Raw genomic sequence first — 16,492 nt, forward strand, 5'->3', positions numbered from 1 at the left:
CTGAATAATCTGTGAGAACTGACCACTCTTATACACACACGCACCCTACTTCTCCCTATATCCAGGGCTCCAGAGAGAGCCATTATGAACTTTTGCAGGTAGCAAGAAGAAGATGCAAAATAAAGTGTCGGTAATGAATTTGGAAGATGGAATCAAGGAACTTAATTCCAATTAATTAAGATACCCAAGATTAGCCTATGTGCTGGGAGAGGATTGTTAACTGCTCTGAGCTTACTAGAATGCTAGATATTTTCCATACTTTACCTTTACTTCCACAATATTCTTTAAAGATAATTTCTTCTATCACCATTTTACAGATGAAGATACTAAGACTTAGAGGGGACTTGTTCTAGGCCAGGAAGTAACAACAAAGCTGGAATTAAACAGTGTCTAATCTTGTTTCTTTAAAGAATTATCGTGAATATTTAAAATTGAAATCAAGTAAATAATTGAAATTTTTATTATTATTATTATTTTTCTGAAGGTAGAAGAATCAGAATGCCCCAGAAACTCTATTTTCTAATGCCTTTCTCAACAGTAATAAGTACTTCACAAGCATTACTTTAAATATTTTTACATTCCCTCACAAAAACCTTATGAGGGGCTGTGATTTGTGATTTTAAAGATGAAGAAACCGAGGCATCAGGCGCTTAGGAAAAGCATCCATCCAAGTGGCAGGGAAGGTACTCAAATCAGGATCTATGTGACTCCAAGGTTTTATCCACTCCACTCTTCGGTTTCTTTAGCTTTCTACTGGCATCCATAGAGGTCAGGATCCGGCCAAAATAATTTACTCTAAGAGGACCAATGAACGTATTTTGTGCCGGGACTTGCACTGTAGTGAGTATTCCTAAAACATAATTGTGCGTGCTGACGTGCTAAAGGTTCAGCGTCTTTTTTCTACCAAAGAATTAATATGAAGATTCTTTTCACGGCTTATAAGGCTCTTCATAATTTTTCATGTGCCAGTAGGCCCATCCACAGGCCCTGCCCCTTACCATAGCTGATTGGATGAGGGAGATATCTGACCCAAGGGCAGCCAATCCATAGGCTTTCCAGGGTCCCCTATATTGGGTTCTGACAAGCTGGACCCATCATTCCGTTTTTTAAATTTAAACTGAGAAACAGAGGAAAGATGCAAAATAGCAATGGGACAGAGACAGAATACCTTATATGAAATGGCAGCATGCCATGTGGTGAAGGTTAAGGCCCTAAAGACAGACTCGAGGATAAAACTCTTGATGAGGAATATGTGCATAAACATTGTAGGTATGAAATATTGACATTTTATGTTCTCCACTGCATACTTTCAAAGCACTCAATGATATTGTCCCCATATTTATTAAGTAAATGAGTTTTAAAGACTATCCCGGAGCTGTTAAACAGCTTTGGCATGTTTTCTCAGCTAGCATCCTTTAAGAATCTCTGTTAAATTACAAACAAAAAAAAACAATTTAAATGGTAACAAATACATCAAGTTAACAATATTTACATTTAAGTGATGGAAAATTCCTAAAAATAAGAAAAAGGAAGACTTTATGTTTCCAATGTCCTATAAAAAAATATGAGTAATTTAAAAGTGTATAATAGATTTTAAATTAAACGTGTAAAAGCTCTTGCTTTGCCAGTTTCTGATTCTTTACATGTATTCAAGGTCAAAACCCATTATACTGATGTCCTCTCCCATGGAATACAGAAGAAAACCCAAATCTGGAGTCAGTTCTGGGTGCAAATCATCTGCTGATACTTATCAGGTAAATGACTGCAGATGAGGAAAATCCACTCTGGGCAATATTTTACTCCTCTGTAAAAGATATGATATACTAATTCACACTCAACCTCATTATCGTTGTTTGGGTTAAAGGAGCACTATGAATAGTATAATGTTCTTTTAGCAGCCTCATGTTTTATCTTATAAAATACTGCTTCAATATCTATCACCTAGGGCTTAAAAGTGGTTTTTATTATAAACAGAGTGTGGCTCAAATTGTTTATGAAAAAGTAGGTCTGATATATACTTAGGATATCAGCTGTCATATCTCTTCCTCCATATTCGGTGACTTATAAATCCAATGTACTCTTAGAGCGGACATCATTTAATAAACTCTTAGCATTTTCCCAGAGTGACACAGCAAAGGCTTTCAGAAATCAGTTGTAGAAATTCAGTATATCTCCAGGAATCTGGTCAAAAACTAACAAATTTAAATTTTCTACCGTCATTCTGGTTCAGATCTCACCAAATCTACTGTTTTTTGGTGTCCCTAACATCACTAGTCTGACTTCCAGACCTATATATTTTCATACCTTTCTCACGAGTTCCTCATTTTTATAAAGAGAACATGTAGTAAATGATATTTACACTCCGCTTGAAAACTTCAAGCACGAGTGTCCAGTCTCATGTTCCCCAAATGCAGCCAGGGGAAGATGCTTTCACAACACTGTTAATGCTTCATTACCAAGCCAGATGTGGTGACAGCAGCATTCCCTTTGACAGTTCAAATGGCACATTTCTGAGAGAGTGTTTAATTCAAGGCTACAAGTGGACAGAGCTATCCAGACCTCTGCAGCACCCTTATTATGGGTTTCAATTGTGTCACTGATATTTTCCCCCTTTTTAATAGGTGAGGCAGCTGACAACTGAATTAGCACACTCTCCTTAGTATGCCAGTGGCTCATGACAATAGCCTAAGGGGGAAGATATAGATAACTGAGAAGTTTTCTCACCGTTGTGATATATTTTTTCATACGGTTAATAAGGCAATTGAAATGACATTCTGTCACAGTGGTGTAATACCATGAGCTTGTGGTTTCCCTATGCTACCACTAGGAGGAGATACTTTTTCTTTAATATTTTTTAAAAAGAGAAGAGGAATAAGAAATAAAAATATGCTTAACAATGTGACAGTCTGCAAACTTGAATGTCCCTTAGTGTAATTAGATGCCAGCAGCACCTAATGCTAATGGGAGGGGCTCTGTGCCAGGTTGGGCTTGTTCTGGTGAGGAAAAGGTTAAATAGAATTAATAAAGAAAACTTAAAAACTTAAAGAAAATAGTTCATTATCAAACAGCATTAAAAGGTATAAAAGCTAAACATATGTGATCTACTCTCCTTAAACAAAATTTTTTCTCCCTCGATAAGTGGGATTTTGCAGGCAGGACCGTTTTAAGATCTTCCTTTGCCTTAAACCCTCTTACTATTAGAGGTCCCTATCAGATATTAAAATGTATTTACATTGCACATTACGTAAACATGTATGTATGTATGTATGTATGTATGTATACAGGTATGAGAAGTTTTAGTTGACTAATTGGCATATTATTGCATTTTGAATACATTTAACTAAACATAAGATGATTATAATTTTATAATTTCCATTTATATTTTGGAGCCAACATTTTTTTCCTATGTCCTTTATACTTTCATTGGCTCTTGAAAAACTCACAGGTCCTTTTATATCTCCTAGATGAAACAACATCTTTGAGAGATGTACTCTTCGGGATGGGTCTGTCCAAATGCTAGAAGATGAGAATTCTCAACTGTGGTGAGAAAAAGGTTTCTGCTTGGTCTCATGACAGTCTCATGATACAATGTGAATATTCAGAGTGTGAAGATTATGTTATCATATATTAGTATCAAAAATATTATTTAATATGCTTTTATGTATTAAATATTAATCTATTATATGTTAATATTATCAAATATTATCCACTTTGTTATATCAGTTAAAAATATTTATTGGGGAAGAGTGAGCAGGAGTGAACTAGTTATGTAAGCAATAACTTAAACAAACTTACTTAAGCAATTCCCTAAATGAAGAAGGGTTAAGGAAGGTTTGTTACCCACCTGTGTTCAACTCCAGGCTTCTCAATCTACTCACTGCTACCAAGTATCCTGTCTGATGAATCTCTCTAAGATCTATGAAAATAAACCTCTGTCACCTGCTGCTAACACGTCACATGTACTTCACCTTTGAAGTTTAATGTTCTATAAGACAGACATTCTTCATCTCCAAAAGGAGAGATTTTTTTTTCTTTTCATTTTGGTGAGAACCTTAAAACTCAGGAAACAGGGATATAGCTCAAAACTATATGCAACTTTTTAACAACTTCACAATTTTCAGTTTGTCTCTAAAGTGTAGATTTTGTTATCCTCACTGCAAAGAGAGAAAACTAGATGTCATGAAATAGGATGATTGACCTAGGGCAACAGAACTAAATGACGGAGTTATAACTAAGAGACATTGACATTCCAACTCCACTTACCTTTCCATTGGCTCATGTCCCTAACTAGGTAAAGAAAGAAGGGATGCTCACTGTATTTAAATATGACCGCTTTTTTCCATTTCCTATGATTTTATTTTATTTTATTTTTTTGTCCCCCAGATATAACAGAAGATAAACTTCCTTACTCATTAAAGCGAGCAAAACTCACTCTCTCTGATTTCTGTGAGTTGTATATTAATGTGGTCTACAGTAGCCTGACTGTGGTAGTAGCCTGAAGATTTGAGGGCTGTTTATATGATGAAGTTCAAATAATTCTCTATAGATGTCAACATTTTGTGTTTCAAATGAAAAATTACTATAGGAAATTGATAAGAAATGATGAAATTTTAAAGTACTAAATAGTTCATCAATTATGTAACCTCAAATATCTATTATTGTCCAAAAGGAAATAATTGGCACATGCCCTAGTTCCTTGGAATCCCCATGGGTAACACAAAGACTTGCCAGAGTGAGAGTTCAAAAACGCTTACATTGGCTGGGACCTAAGAAGGAATTTCTAGGTAAGGCAATAATGCTTTGGAAAAGAAGTCCTAAACATCAAATTCAAGGAGCAGAACAAGAGTGGGTGCCAAAGGGAAAAGTCAGCAATTTAGAGCAGTTCTGTCCTGATCATCATCAGGTTGGGAGGAAAAGCTTGCATTGGTGTTTTAAGGCCCCAGATTTGACTATCAAACATTTTTTTGACTGTCTAGCCAACCAGGGGTATAGCTCCCAAGGGCCTTTAGCTGATACTGACTCAAGTCACGCATTTCCTCAGCTACATGGTACGGGGAAAGGGGAAATGACAAGAGTCACAAGCATGATTTCTGAGGGTCTTTCTAATGCCTCTCAAATGGATTCTGCTGCATATTCTCGTAAGCCAATGTGAAGAGGAGTTTGTGTGTACAGGAAACACATAACCCTCCACCTATATTACAGGGCAGGTTCCAGAAACAAAAAGAATCTACTTAGGCTTGGAATCCCCTGCCTCAGATGACTCAGGCAGAACTAGTCCATGGTAACATGATACATATCATCATAAAAATAGGCTTCAGTTAAGACATAACAAGTTATATCTCTTTAGTACAATAATTTCAGAGTTAATAATTTGCAAATTATAGAAACAAAGTCATGTTCTTCAAATAATACTGGACTATGTGGTTCAAGTAGAAAATAATATTCATTCTGTTGAGTTGTGCTGGCTTATGGGTAACTTAGGAGGAAACCTACAATCTTTACCTTTGGTGAATTGAACTACAATAAAGGCATCCACCACCTTGCTGCCATTGTTAGGACCAGAATCCCCTAACCACATTTCAGGACCAGCAAAACATGAGTAAAGGAGAGCTATCATTAGCTTTCCAAGGCATGAAGTTTTACAACACTGGAGGACAGGCCAAGGGCCAGGACTGCTTTCTCATATTGGGATGTCTGGAGTTCCATGAGGGAGAGGATTGGAGGCACCAGGTATTGGGAACTTTAAGATAGACTAAAGGAGGTAGACTGTGGGAAGTGAACAAAAAGAAAAAGTGAAAGTTAGGTGGCACCCACTTACAAAAGAACTGCTCAACCTCTGACAAAGTTCAGCGTGCAGTTCTGAGAGGTTGGGGAAATTCCTCGGAGAGTTTCCTCTCCCTGATTACCAGGCTGAGGAGGTATTGACAACCCCACCGTGAACCACTCAGTGAAGACAAACGCAAACAGGCAGACAACTCCTCTAGCACAAGATTCTTAAAGATAATTTTCTGTAACTTTTCTCCCTCCCAGGACAGCGGTGGATACTGGTTTCAGAATAACATATAGAGTCCTTTACCACACTTGAGTGTATCTATTTGTAGATTCTTCTGCCTGGGCAAAGCAGACATTAGGGCAGGCTTTTTGCATGTTTCTCTTAAGTAATACAGCTTTTGCCAAGACAATGTAGACCTGAAATAGCAATTTGGCACATGTCAGGATGAGCACATGTGTGGGGCTTAGGAAAGAGAAGGCAGAACTAGATTTCCTAACATCTAGTACTCAAATGCGACAACCCCTTTAGGAGGGAGAAGATTAGATTTTCTATGTGGAAGTGTGATTTGAGCCTTTTAGCTCACTACTACATTGCTTCAATTTATTCTTGTGATATAGTAACACCCAGGAAGCGTTGCTGTTCTAGTAAAGTCATAGTCTCTGTTTTTTATGAAGTTTAGTAACCACAGGAGCTTAGTGTCACTGCACACAAAACCAAGAGTGACATAAATGTCATCTGAGTGTTTTCTGTGTATATTTAAATACCGTTGATGGATCTACTAGAACACTATTTTACAAAATATTTTAATACATGTTTTAAAATATGCAAAACTTTAACAGAATCTGAGCAGGAAAAGAATATCCAGGGAAATGCATAGGAGGAAGTTATAAAAATTTCAATGAAGTTTGCATATATGTTTAACCTTCATATAATAAATATTACGAGATTGACTTTAGTTTCTTTGAATCTGAATGAATCAGAATATTCCATTCCTTTCTTTCTCTAATCTTGTTATAGGTTAAGTGGAAATAAAGAAACCCTTAGTTAGTGCTTTTTAGCACATTGATAATGCTCAACTGTTTTTCTCAAATTTTATTCCTAACATCCATCCACTCACCCCACCGTGGTCCTTACCTGCATATGCCAATTCCTAGTACATCAGTAGAATAGTTCTCAACAGATAGTTGATTATACCCACTGCTCTCCATCCCAAATACTGTACTGTTACTCTTTTCACCTATTGGTGAGGTTCAGAGCACTGCCTTTAATCTCTCTGTGCTATACCTAAGCATGAAACAAGCATGGATACTAACTAAAGTTGTGAATCTAACCCTAAAGGAAGGAGACATGGAAGGCGAAGAGGAGCTCTCAGGAAATCAAAAGCTAGAGGGAAGTTTGCTTTGGACAAGAGTATTAGCAAGGGGCTTACCTCCCCTACTCTCAACAGCACATGTACAAAAGGGCATTCTCTGAGACTTGTCCATTTCCCATTTTCTTGAGAAGCTCTGAACTGAATGTCACAAAACTTTGTAATGGTCTTACGATCCTGCAGACCTGATTTCTGCAAGTTGCCAATCCATTTTCTCCTTTTGAGAAGGATGCCTCAGGAAGTTATTTTCACTCTTATATTTTTCTTGGAACAAAAAGAATTAGCTCACTGTTAAGAACAAAATCATTAAGTGTTCCACTCTCCTCTGTGTAATACATAACCTAAGGAAAGAACAAATTCTTGCCCTCAAGGATCCTACAATCTCTGTTAAAACACTGGATATGCATTAGCATTTTAATAGTGCAATAATTCTGTGATGCTGTTGGAAATGCTTTACTTAAGTGGGCACAACAGCTACATTTTATTCTAACGAAAATTCATTGGCAATACTGGTTAGCATTTGCCAGTGGGAAGTGGCTATTAACCTTGATGTATGTGTGTACACCCACATATAGTGGCCGTGTCTCTACCAGGAGTACCTTTTCTAAGGTATAAACGGGGGTGGAGGGAGTGAGTGAGGAGAGACCATCTTCATGCTCTATTTACTGTATTTGGTATGTTTGAAACTAGAGGAGGGTGGAGAGGTGGTCCCAGACCTCAGGTATAGGTGAAGGATCAAACTTGTCTGATCAGTAACAACTCTTCTTAAATCTCTTCCTTTTGATATCAGAAAAAAGAAAATGGTCCTGTTCTTTAGTTTTCAACTTATTGATGGTCATCTACTATCTGGTAATTGTTTTTAATCATCCAGATGCATGGCATAAAAGCACTAACCCCCCATAAAAAGCACTAATATTGTTTTTTGATAATCATAATAATGCTAGTACTAATAATAATGGCTACAAGTTATAGGGCTGTTAAAAAGGCGCTTTCCATATAAGAGTCCATTTAATTCTCACCACAACTTTAAGGTAAATATTAATATTGCCCAAGATTTCACAATATGTGCCAGTGGGTCCGATATTCTTGCTTAGCTTTGCTTGCTCAAACTCAATATTTCTGCTCTCTGCAGTTTCTCATAAGATTAACAGTGGTCCTAATATCACTAGAATAGACAGTCTCTCATATACACAGAGCCACACATTTATGCATATATATAAGAACCTCAGGAATAAAAGTGCCATTAAATCATAAAAAGCCCTCACAGCCACAACATCTCTAAAAACATTTTTATTACACACAAACATTTGAAAATCAACATTACCAATACTGTACAGATATATCAAACCAGAAGTAACAGAAGATTCCACTTTCAGAGACGCGGATTCTGAGACTTCATGCATCTACAATTTATTCCCGATTTAGAAACAGTGACAGCATGAAGCAAGGCTTGTCCATTTTGGAATACCATACCCTATTGCTAGCCAAACCTTCCAACCCCTTGACACTACCTTCAGTTTCAGTGATGGAGTGCATTTTGTTTGTTGTTTCTTGCTTGTCTTTCTTATTTTCACTTGCTTTGATGTCTCTAATCCTACTGATCCACGCAGGTGACCAAACTTTCATCCGTAATCTGCAGCATTCAAATTAAAGGAATGGTTTATAGATTCTAGGATTTTCTGAGCACCTCAGATAAATCCTTCCTGGGCCCCTCATGAACGGATAAAACCAGAAGCAGAGCATGAAGTTAAATTGATCCCAATCAATGCACCACAAAGCATCAAATTGCATTCACTGCCAGTCAACAAGCAAATAAAGATCTGTTCCTCCCCATTTTAAAAATAAATCTTGTTTTTATTACGTTTTACTTTTTTTCCTACTGCCAGTTGATCACAAGTTGGTTTTTTCTAGCAGGTAAAGATTCACGGGAGTAATTCGTCCTTCATTAGGTGATAAACAGCTTTTAAATTTCCACAGAATTCAGTTTCTTGTTGCTCCCTTCAACCGAACACTTCTGAAACGCTTATGCTCTGTGTTACATTAAGAACAAATATAATCCTTTTTTCATAGCAAAATTCTATATCTCTTTAAAGAAAACAGATAGAATGGAAATAAGTGCACTCTTTCCCAGTCACATTAAACAGAAAGGTTAAGCTCCCACTGACAGGAAAGATGTATTTGCAAGTGATTAGTTATATTTCTATCATAGTGCTTGTCTGTGTTCTTCCTTTGATGTTTAAACAAAGCTCTTGAACACGCTGTGTTGTATGCTCTGATGTTGATTTATAGGTAGAACTGAATTCCAAACACTAAGCCAGTAGGTAGGCTTTAATAAAAGGCACAGACTTTCCCCCTGCTAGTTAGTGTGTGACTAAGCGATATTGTTCTAGGGCCCCAATCTGTCAAGACAGGTGTACAATGAGGGGGTCCTTCAGGCTCAAAGACTGGAGCTATCCACAGAGGGCCACATTCTACTCTACAAGACTGCTGGGTTTTAAACCCTTAGAAAAAAAATAATCTGTGTTTAAAAGAAAAAGGAAATTTTTTTGTTCAACAATGATGTTGACACACCTTCATTTAGAAGGGAGGGAGAAGCTGAGGGTGATCAGGCGGTCAGATGGCAGAGGAGATTCACGCCAGGCAGTGCCAGTCCTAAAGCAAGCACATCACAAGAATGGTAGAGCATCTTCCACAGCCTCATCCATGCCTAACTGGCTGACATCTCTCAGTGTGCTGGAGGGTGTGGATCCAGACAGCATCATGGGCAGTTCAATGAAGCTATCTGCTTGAGCTGCAAAAGGAGGAAAAGTTAATGTAATACAGATATTTGGTTAAAATAACAGAGGCGTCCCCATCTGGCCAAGCCCAGGGAGATGTGAATTACTGCAGTCAGAAAATGAGGGCATGTGTAACACAACCGTCTACCAACTTCATATTGTCAACACACATGAAATGTCTAGGACCACACTATCATTTGAAGAAAGAGCAGCTCACTATGCAGTATTGCCAGAAATGCTTCATTTTCACCTGGATATTTTGCAATGCATTTTCCAAGTAATAAATTGCAATCTCTACTTTACATCCAGTCTATTTTAGGACTTTCTAGGTGCAAGCCCAGAAATGTAATGCATGTAAGCTCTTTAAGGCCAGAGAATAGATTTTACAGACAAACAGGCAAACAATCTAATAACAGTAGCATGTATTGCTTTTGTAAAAGGAATAAATGCATATGTTGTATAAAATATGTAATAAATAGAAAACTTACAAACAATGATACCACCAGCTAAAGTTAATTACTTTTGCCTTCCCTTCCAAACCTTTTTATATCATTTGCATAGGAATATATCAACATATAGATGTATGTATATATATAAATTTAGACATATGTATAAGTATACATATCATACACATATATGTATAAATATATATTTACAAACACAAGGTATATGTTCTGTTTTGTAATTTTCTTTTCCCACTTTTATTGTAAATACTTTCCATGTAAAAAAAGAATTTACAACTTCATTTTAATGGTGAAAGATTCTCAATAATTGCAAGTTTAGATTTTTCTCCAAATTTTATTATTATAAACATATGCAAAAGATCTTAAATATAGTAGATTTAAATATTTGCTTTCTGATTTAATGAACTCATGAAAATGAGAATCCTTTATCACATACTCATTTTTCTCAGTGCCCAATTTTCCCATTAAACGTACTTGTATCTTTTTCCTAGATGATGTTCCATTAACAATTGGGAATTATTAATTTGGACTTAAAAAGAAAAATTTTTTTGTTCCTAATTTGCTCTAAGGAGTTTATACCAAATCGCACGCTAACTCATAATTTTCTTGTAGATGACCCTTGAGAGTGGGAAGAACTGGCAAATACTCTTGTCATCACTCAATACTATAAAAAATCTAAGGACCACAGGACACTCTAATAAAACCTTCCTAAAAATTGATGTTTGAGACTCAAATATCTTTAATTAACACATCTTTTCATCATTTTCAGTTCAATCAATGCATATCTAAACCTAGTTCCTACTTCCACAATTATGAAAAAAAGCATTTATTATTTATGCCTACTGTTCCATGTGTCAATATTTACAATCATTTGGCTAAATTTCCATTTGTCACCCACCCACATGAGTTTTGATTCTTTATTAATTAATACTATTTTCCTCTTCTTAGTCATCTTTTTTTCACTTGTATCCTTCAATCCAGCGGTCAACAAACTATGGTTCACAGGCCAAGTCCAACCTGTGTCCTGCTTTTGTATGACCCTCAAGCTAAAAATGTTTTTGGCATTTTTAAAGTGTTATAGAAAGAAAGAAAGAATGTGCAATACAGACCATATGTGGCCTACAAATACTAAAATATGTACTCTCTGGCCCTTTACAGAAAAAGACTGCTGACCCCTGCTCTAAGCCCACAGCAGTCTAGGTTAACACTTGGTTTCCTGAAGAGATATTTGGAAACCTCAGATGACTGAATTAATCCTGACGATGATGATGGTGTTGGAGGGACAGGGAGATGGGGATGGCATTTTGTATTAAAATAAAATTAGGAAACACTGAATTAAACAAAATTAATCCATTTGGTTATTGTGGTACATCTTTGTATTTTAATACACTAATATGCGTTTTGAATTTCCAAAAGTGAGAAGACCATGCAGCAAAATGCATTGTTTTTTCAATCTTACTGATATGAAAATTTTGTTTTATAGGGATAGTGCTCTATGAAAATTTGCTTAGACACATTCTTTGAAATAAGGAGGAAATAATATCAAAAGTAAAAAGAGGATATGGTAAATTTATTTTTAGCCTACTAACAAATTCTCATTATATTCATCCTATTTTTTTTTTCCAGGATTAATTAGGTTAACATATTTTCAAGGTAAGAGTTTTATTTACACACGAAAAATAAAATGTCATGGGGCCTGCCTGGTGGCATAGTGGTTAAGTTAATGAGCTCCGCTTCAGCAGCCCGGGGTTCAACAGTTCAGATCCCATGCACAGACCTATACACCGCTCATCAAGCCATGTCATGGCAGCATCTCACATACAACAAATAGAGGAAGATTGGCACAGATGTTAGCTGGGACAATCTTCCTCAAGCAAAAAAAAGAGGAAGATTGGCAGCAGATGTTAGCTCAGGGCCAGTCTTCCTCAGCAAAAAAAAAAAAGAGAGAGAGAGAGAAACAGAGAGAAAAGAAAAAGAAAATGTCTGACACAGAACTTATTCAGATTTTCCAGTCATTTTCTCTTAACCTCAATTTTCTAATATTAATGATCAAAATTTGAGAGCAGAGTAGGGATGGGAGAACAGAAATATATTTACGTGGTATTATGAAAATAAGAGCTTGTTCTTTTCATTATAGTTAATTTTTACAGACTATGAAGTGTAACATTTAATCTGTCTAATTCTGTCTTCTGCCAGCAGCTCTGTGAGAGAACGGACCACATGCAACAACATAGAGAATTTAACCACAAATAAAAGAAAATGGCTGATGAAGTGTAACATTTTCCAGTTCTCAGTTGTCTGCTATGTGGCTCATTTTGAATGAAAGTTTTCTGTTTATCAGCTTTGTTTACAAGTTATTGAGCTGTAAAGCCTATACCTACTATTGGACTAATTGCTCTAATCACCACATATTACATTTGTCAATCAAGATGTAAATATCGATATGTGCAGGTTCACATTTTGTTCCACCCTTGACATACACAACATCAGAACATGTTAGATAAACTGTAAAAACTTGTAGATAAAGTGTATGCAAAAACAACGTGAAAAAATTGTTCAATAATTTCCCTTACAGATTTTTAAAAACAGACTCTGTACTCATTAACTCTTGAATTGTTAGTATTTAACATTCCTCAAGTCAAAGAGCTGGACTAGAAGATCTCTAGAATTTATCCTGGAACTGTGGTTATAAGATACTCTTGGCACCTGTTGTATATAATCAAATACTTTGCATTTAACCTAGCCTTCCATATATTCCTCTACATTCACAAATTTTCACATACTCTTAAAAGCTCCCCAAATTCAAGTCTTCAAAAAAAAAAGCCAATTTCTATTTTATAGGGTGATGGGATAGTATTTAACATCTTTTTTATTGCCCAACTATTTTAACCAGCCTTTTCAACCTCACTGCTTTAATGTGGTCTCAGATACCTTCAATCATAAGGCACACAAATTATTTTGCCCAACTCTCAATATAGCTTGAAAGAGAAAAATGAAAGGTGAAAAAGAAAATTGAATGATCGAAATTATCCTTGAGTATATCCACGAATTTAACAACCACATCATTGAAAATGAAACTAAATTCTTTTAACATCCTTTCTAACATCCCACTCAATGCTACAAAACCCCACTGAGTCAAGACTCTTGTGATATTGTGATTTATAATAAAAAATATATATTTGGTCTTCCTCCTGGTTTCTGGCACAGAGCTTCTGAAACCCTTGGGATTTCCTGGGTGAGGAGAAAGATAAATGTATGTTTTGTTATGTAAATTAGGTGATTTTTGGAAAGTACTTAAGAATGGGGGCTATTGCCAGTGGAGCCAGCCAAGTGAATGGAGGATCGGGGCTATCAGTCCCACCCCCCAACCTCTGGGGAGTGGGGAGGGGCTGAGGATTGAGTTCAATTTGCCACTGATCAATGATTTAATCAATCATGCCTATGTAATGAAGCGTCCATAAAAACCCTAAAGGAATAGACTTTGGAGAGCTTCTGGGTTGACGAACACGTGGAGGTGCTGGGAGAACGGCCTGCTCTGAGAGGGCATGGAAGCTCTCCGCTCCTTCCCACATGCCTTGCCCTATGCATCTCTTCCATCTGGCTGTTCCTGAGTTACATCCTTTTATAATAAATTTGTAATCTAGTGAGTAAACAAGTTTCCTGAGTCCTGTAAGCCGCTCTAGCAAATTAATCGATCCCAAAGAGGGGTCATTGGAACCTCTGTTTTATAGCTAGTCAGTCAGAAGCACAAGTAACAACCGGGGCTTGCAATTGGCCTCTGAAGTGGAGGGAGATCCTGTGGGACTGAGCCCTTTACCTGTGGAATCTGATGCTATCTCTGCGTAGATAGTGTCAGAGTTGAACTGAATTGTAGGACATCCAGCTGATGTCCTGAGCATTGCTTGATGATGTGGGGGGAACCTCCTCCTGCCTCAGGAAGAAATTGGGAACTCAGAACTGAAATAACTCTGTAAAAATATTAATATATAAAATTATGTAAACTTTGGATTCAATACTCTCCTTAAATAATAATAACATTGTGTTTTTGAGGTTCCATGAAGGACCTAGATAAATCATCTTTGGATGTCATATTTTTAGTTTTTAAAAATATTCATCAACTAAAAAGTGACTTTGTCACTGGTAATAATTTTGATCCTTAATCTCATTAGCTATGATAGCTTCAACTATAAGAGGCTATAATTACGTCCCCGATGAAGAACTTTTCTTTTAGACTCAAATATCCAACTCAGTCACTGCTAATTCACCATCCTAGGTCCCTGTTTACCAGCTGTGTGATCTCTATAAAGCAACTTGTCTCTTGAAATCTGTTTCCACATCTGTAAAGTAAGAGAAACAATGTTCCTTAGCTCATAGATTACTCGGAAGTATTAAACGTGAAAGTTCACATAAAGCATTTAGAAGACTGTGCCTGATGTATTCCTATCACTTAATATATGCTTTTTGTTGCTGTTATTATGACCAGTTTCCCCTTAAAACTTGTTCCTTCTCTCAAATCCTTATTCTGTAAATACCTACATGATATATCCAATCACTTGGTCCAGAAACTTAGGATTCGACTGTTTTTCCTTCGTCTTCTAAATCCAGTCTGTCAGCAAGCCTGGCCCATCCTACAACCTGCATACAACTAGATTGCTTCCTCTCCTCTCCATTTTTATTGCTGCTGCAGACCCTCATGATTTTCCCCTGGATTTCACAACGGTACACAGATCATTTCCCAACCTCTGTCTCAGCTCCTTCCAAGACAATCCATTGATTCAGAGATATGTTAAAATTCTTGGCTGATCCCCATCTCCACACTTTTCATCGTTCCTTATAAACTGCAAGATAAGAATAAACTCCAGCCCATCAAAGAGGTTTTTCATGCTCCAACTCTAGCTGCAAGATGTCCTTGCCATCATGCTCCAGCAATGCCACTCCTTGTCATTTCTACAACATGCTTTACTGTTCATTCATTATACATTTTAATTATTCCTTTTTTTAAAGAATACCCTCGACCTCTCCTGGTCATTCTTTATATTTCATGGCCCACATTAATTTTCCACTTCTTTACCAAGCCATCAATTACATCTTCAATCTTATCCTCTCTATTGTAACCCCGAGAAAGTTAATTAATCTTCCCCTTGTGCAAATACTAAACTTCATAAATTTATTTATTTATGTGGTTATCACATCATTTTAAAATGATATATTTTATGTCTGCTTTTTCTTGAATTCCTTGATAAAAGATATATCCACAGAGTCTAGTTGAATACCTGATACATACAAAGGAAACAGTGCCATGTAGATGGAGTATGAAAAGAAAACCTATGTGGTTTAAAAAGTTTTGGTCTTAATACTGCCATCGACATGTAGGGAATTTTCTTTCTCTAATTTCTTCTAATAAAAATACATCTTGGTATTGGACTCTCCTAAAAGTCATTTTTGTATGATATTCACTTGGAATTTTACCCAATTTTACTGAGATTTGGGGTAATCTTATACCTTTGGTTTCCAACCCCAAATCAGACTCATTCTTTCCCCATGCGTTTTTTTTTTTTTTGGTGAGGAAGATAAGCCTTGAGCTAACATCCGTTGCCAATCCTCCTCTTTTTTCTGAGAAAGATTGGCCCTGGGCCAACATCCATGCCCATCTTCCTCTACTTTGTATGTGATACGCCTGCTACAGCATGGTTTGATAAGTGGTGCGTTATGTCCATGCCTGGGATCCGAACCTGCGAACCCCGGGCTGCCGAAGCAGAGGGCTCGAACTTAACCACTACACTGCTGGGCCACCACGGGGGCCCCCCAACCCTCCATGCTTCTTAATGACATCAATCAAAATGAAAGAACAAAGTGGACTAGATAAGACCCACCAGTTCTATTTTTATAGGTATATCAGCTAGGGTTCCACCAGTCAAACAGAACCAGTAATATGTATCTATACATAGGGATTTTTTTGCAAGGAATTGACCTACAAGATTGTGGGACAAGTTAGGCAAGTCCAAAATTCATAGGGCAGGCTGTCAGGAAGGGTAGGCTGAAAATTCTTGGTCGTGAGCTGATGCTGCAGTCCACAGGCAGAATTTCTTCTTCCTCAATTCTGTTCTTA

The 16,492-nt window shown here is 36.8% G+C and overlaps 2 long non-coding RNA genes across 10 annotated transcripts in view; one reads left to right on the forward strand and one right to left on the reverse strand.

Annotated features, from left to right (window-relative positions):
- Nucleotides 1-13,225, forward strand: part of LOC147915723 (uncharacterized) — a 90,523-nt gene extending 77,298 nt beyond the window's left edge. For 7 of the 9 annotated variants that reach the window (XR_015554147.1, XR_015554148.1, XR_015554152.1 and 4 more), the window contains 2 exons: nt 1,655-1,754; nt 3,465-3,626. This is a non-coding gene — a long non-coding RNA (uncharacterized LOC147915723). Of the gene's footprint in view, nt 1-1,654; nt 1,755-3,464; nt 3,627-4,383; nt 8,690-12,009; nt 12,037-12,582 lie in introns of those variants that run through there. The other 2 variants (XR_015554149.1, XR_015554150.1) reach the window with 2 other exon arrangements.
- The window catches only part of LOC147915724 (uncharacterized), a 301,160-nt gene continuing 294,543 nt past the window's right edge, over nt 9,876-16,492 (reverse strand). The window contains exon 4 of the long non-coding RNA XR_015554142.1: nt 9,876-9,933. This is a non-coding gene — a long non-coding RNA (uncharacterized LOC147915724). The remainder of the gene's footprint in view (nt 9,934-16,492) is intronic.

Source organism: Ceratotherium simum, chromosome 13 (genome assembly GCF_057802395.1).
Source record: "Ceratotherium simum simum isolate JZ-2026a chromosome 13, ASM5780239v1, whole genome shotgun sequence".
Taxonomy (NCBI): domain Eukaryota; kingdom Metazoa; phylum Chordata; class Mammalia; order Perissodactyla; family Rhinocerotidae; genus Ceratotherium; species Ceratotherium simum.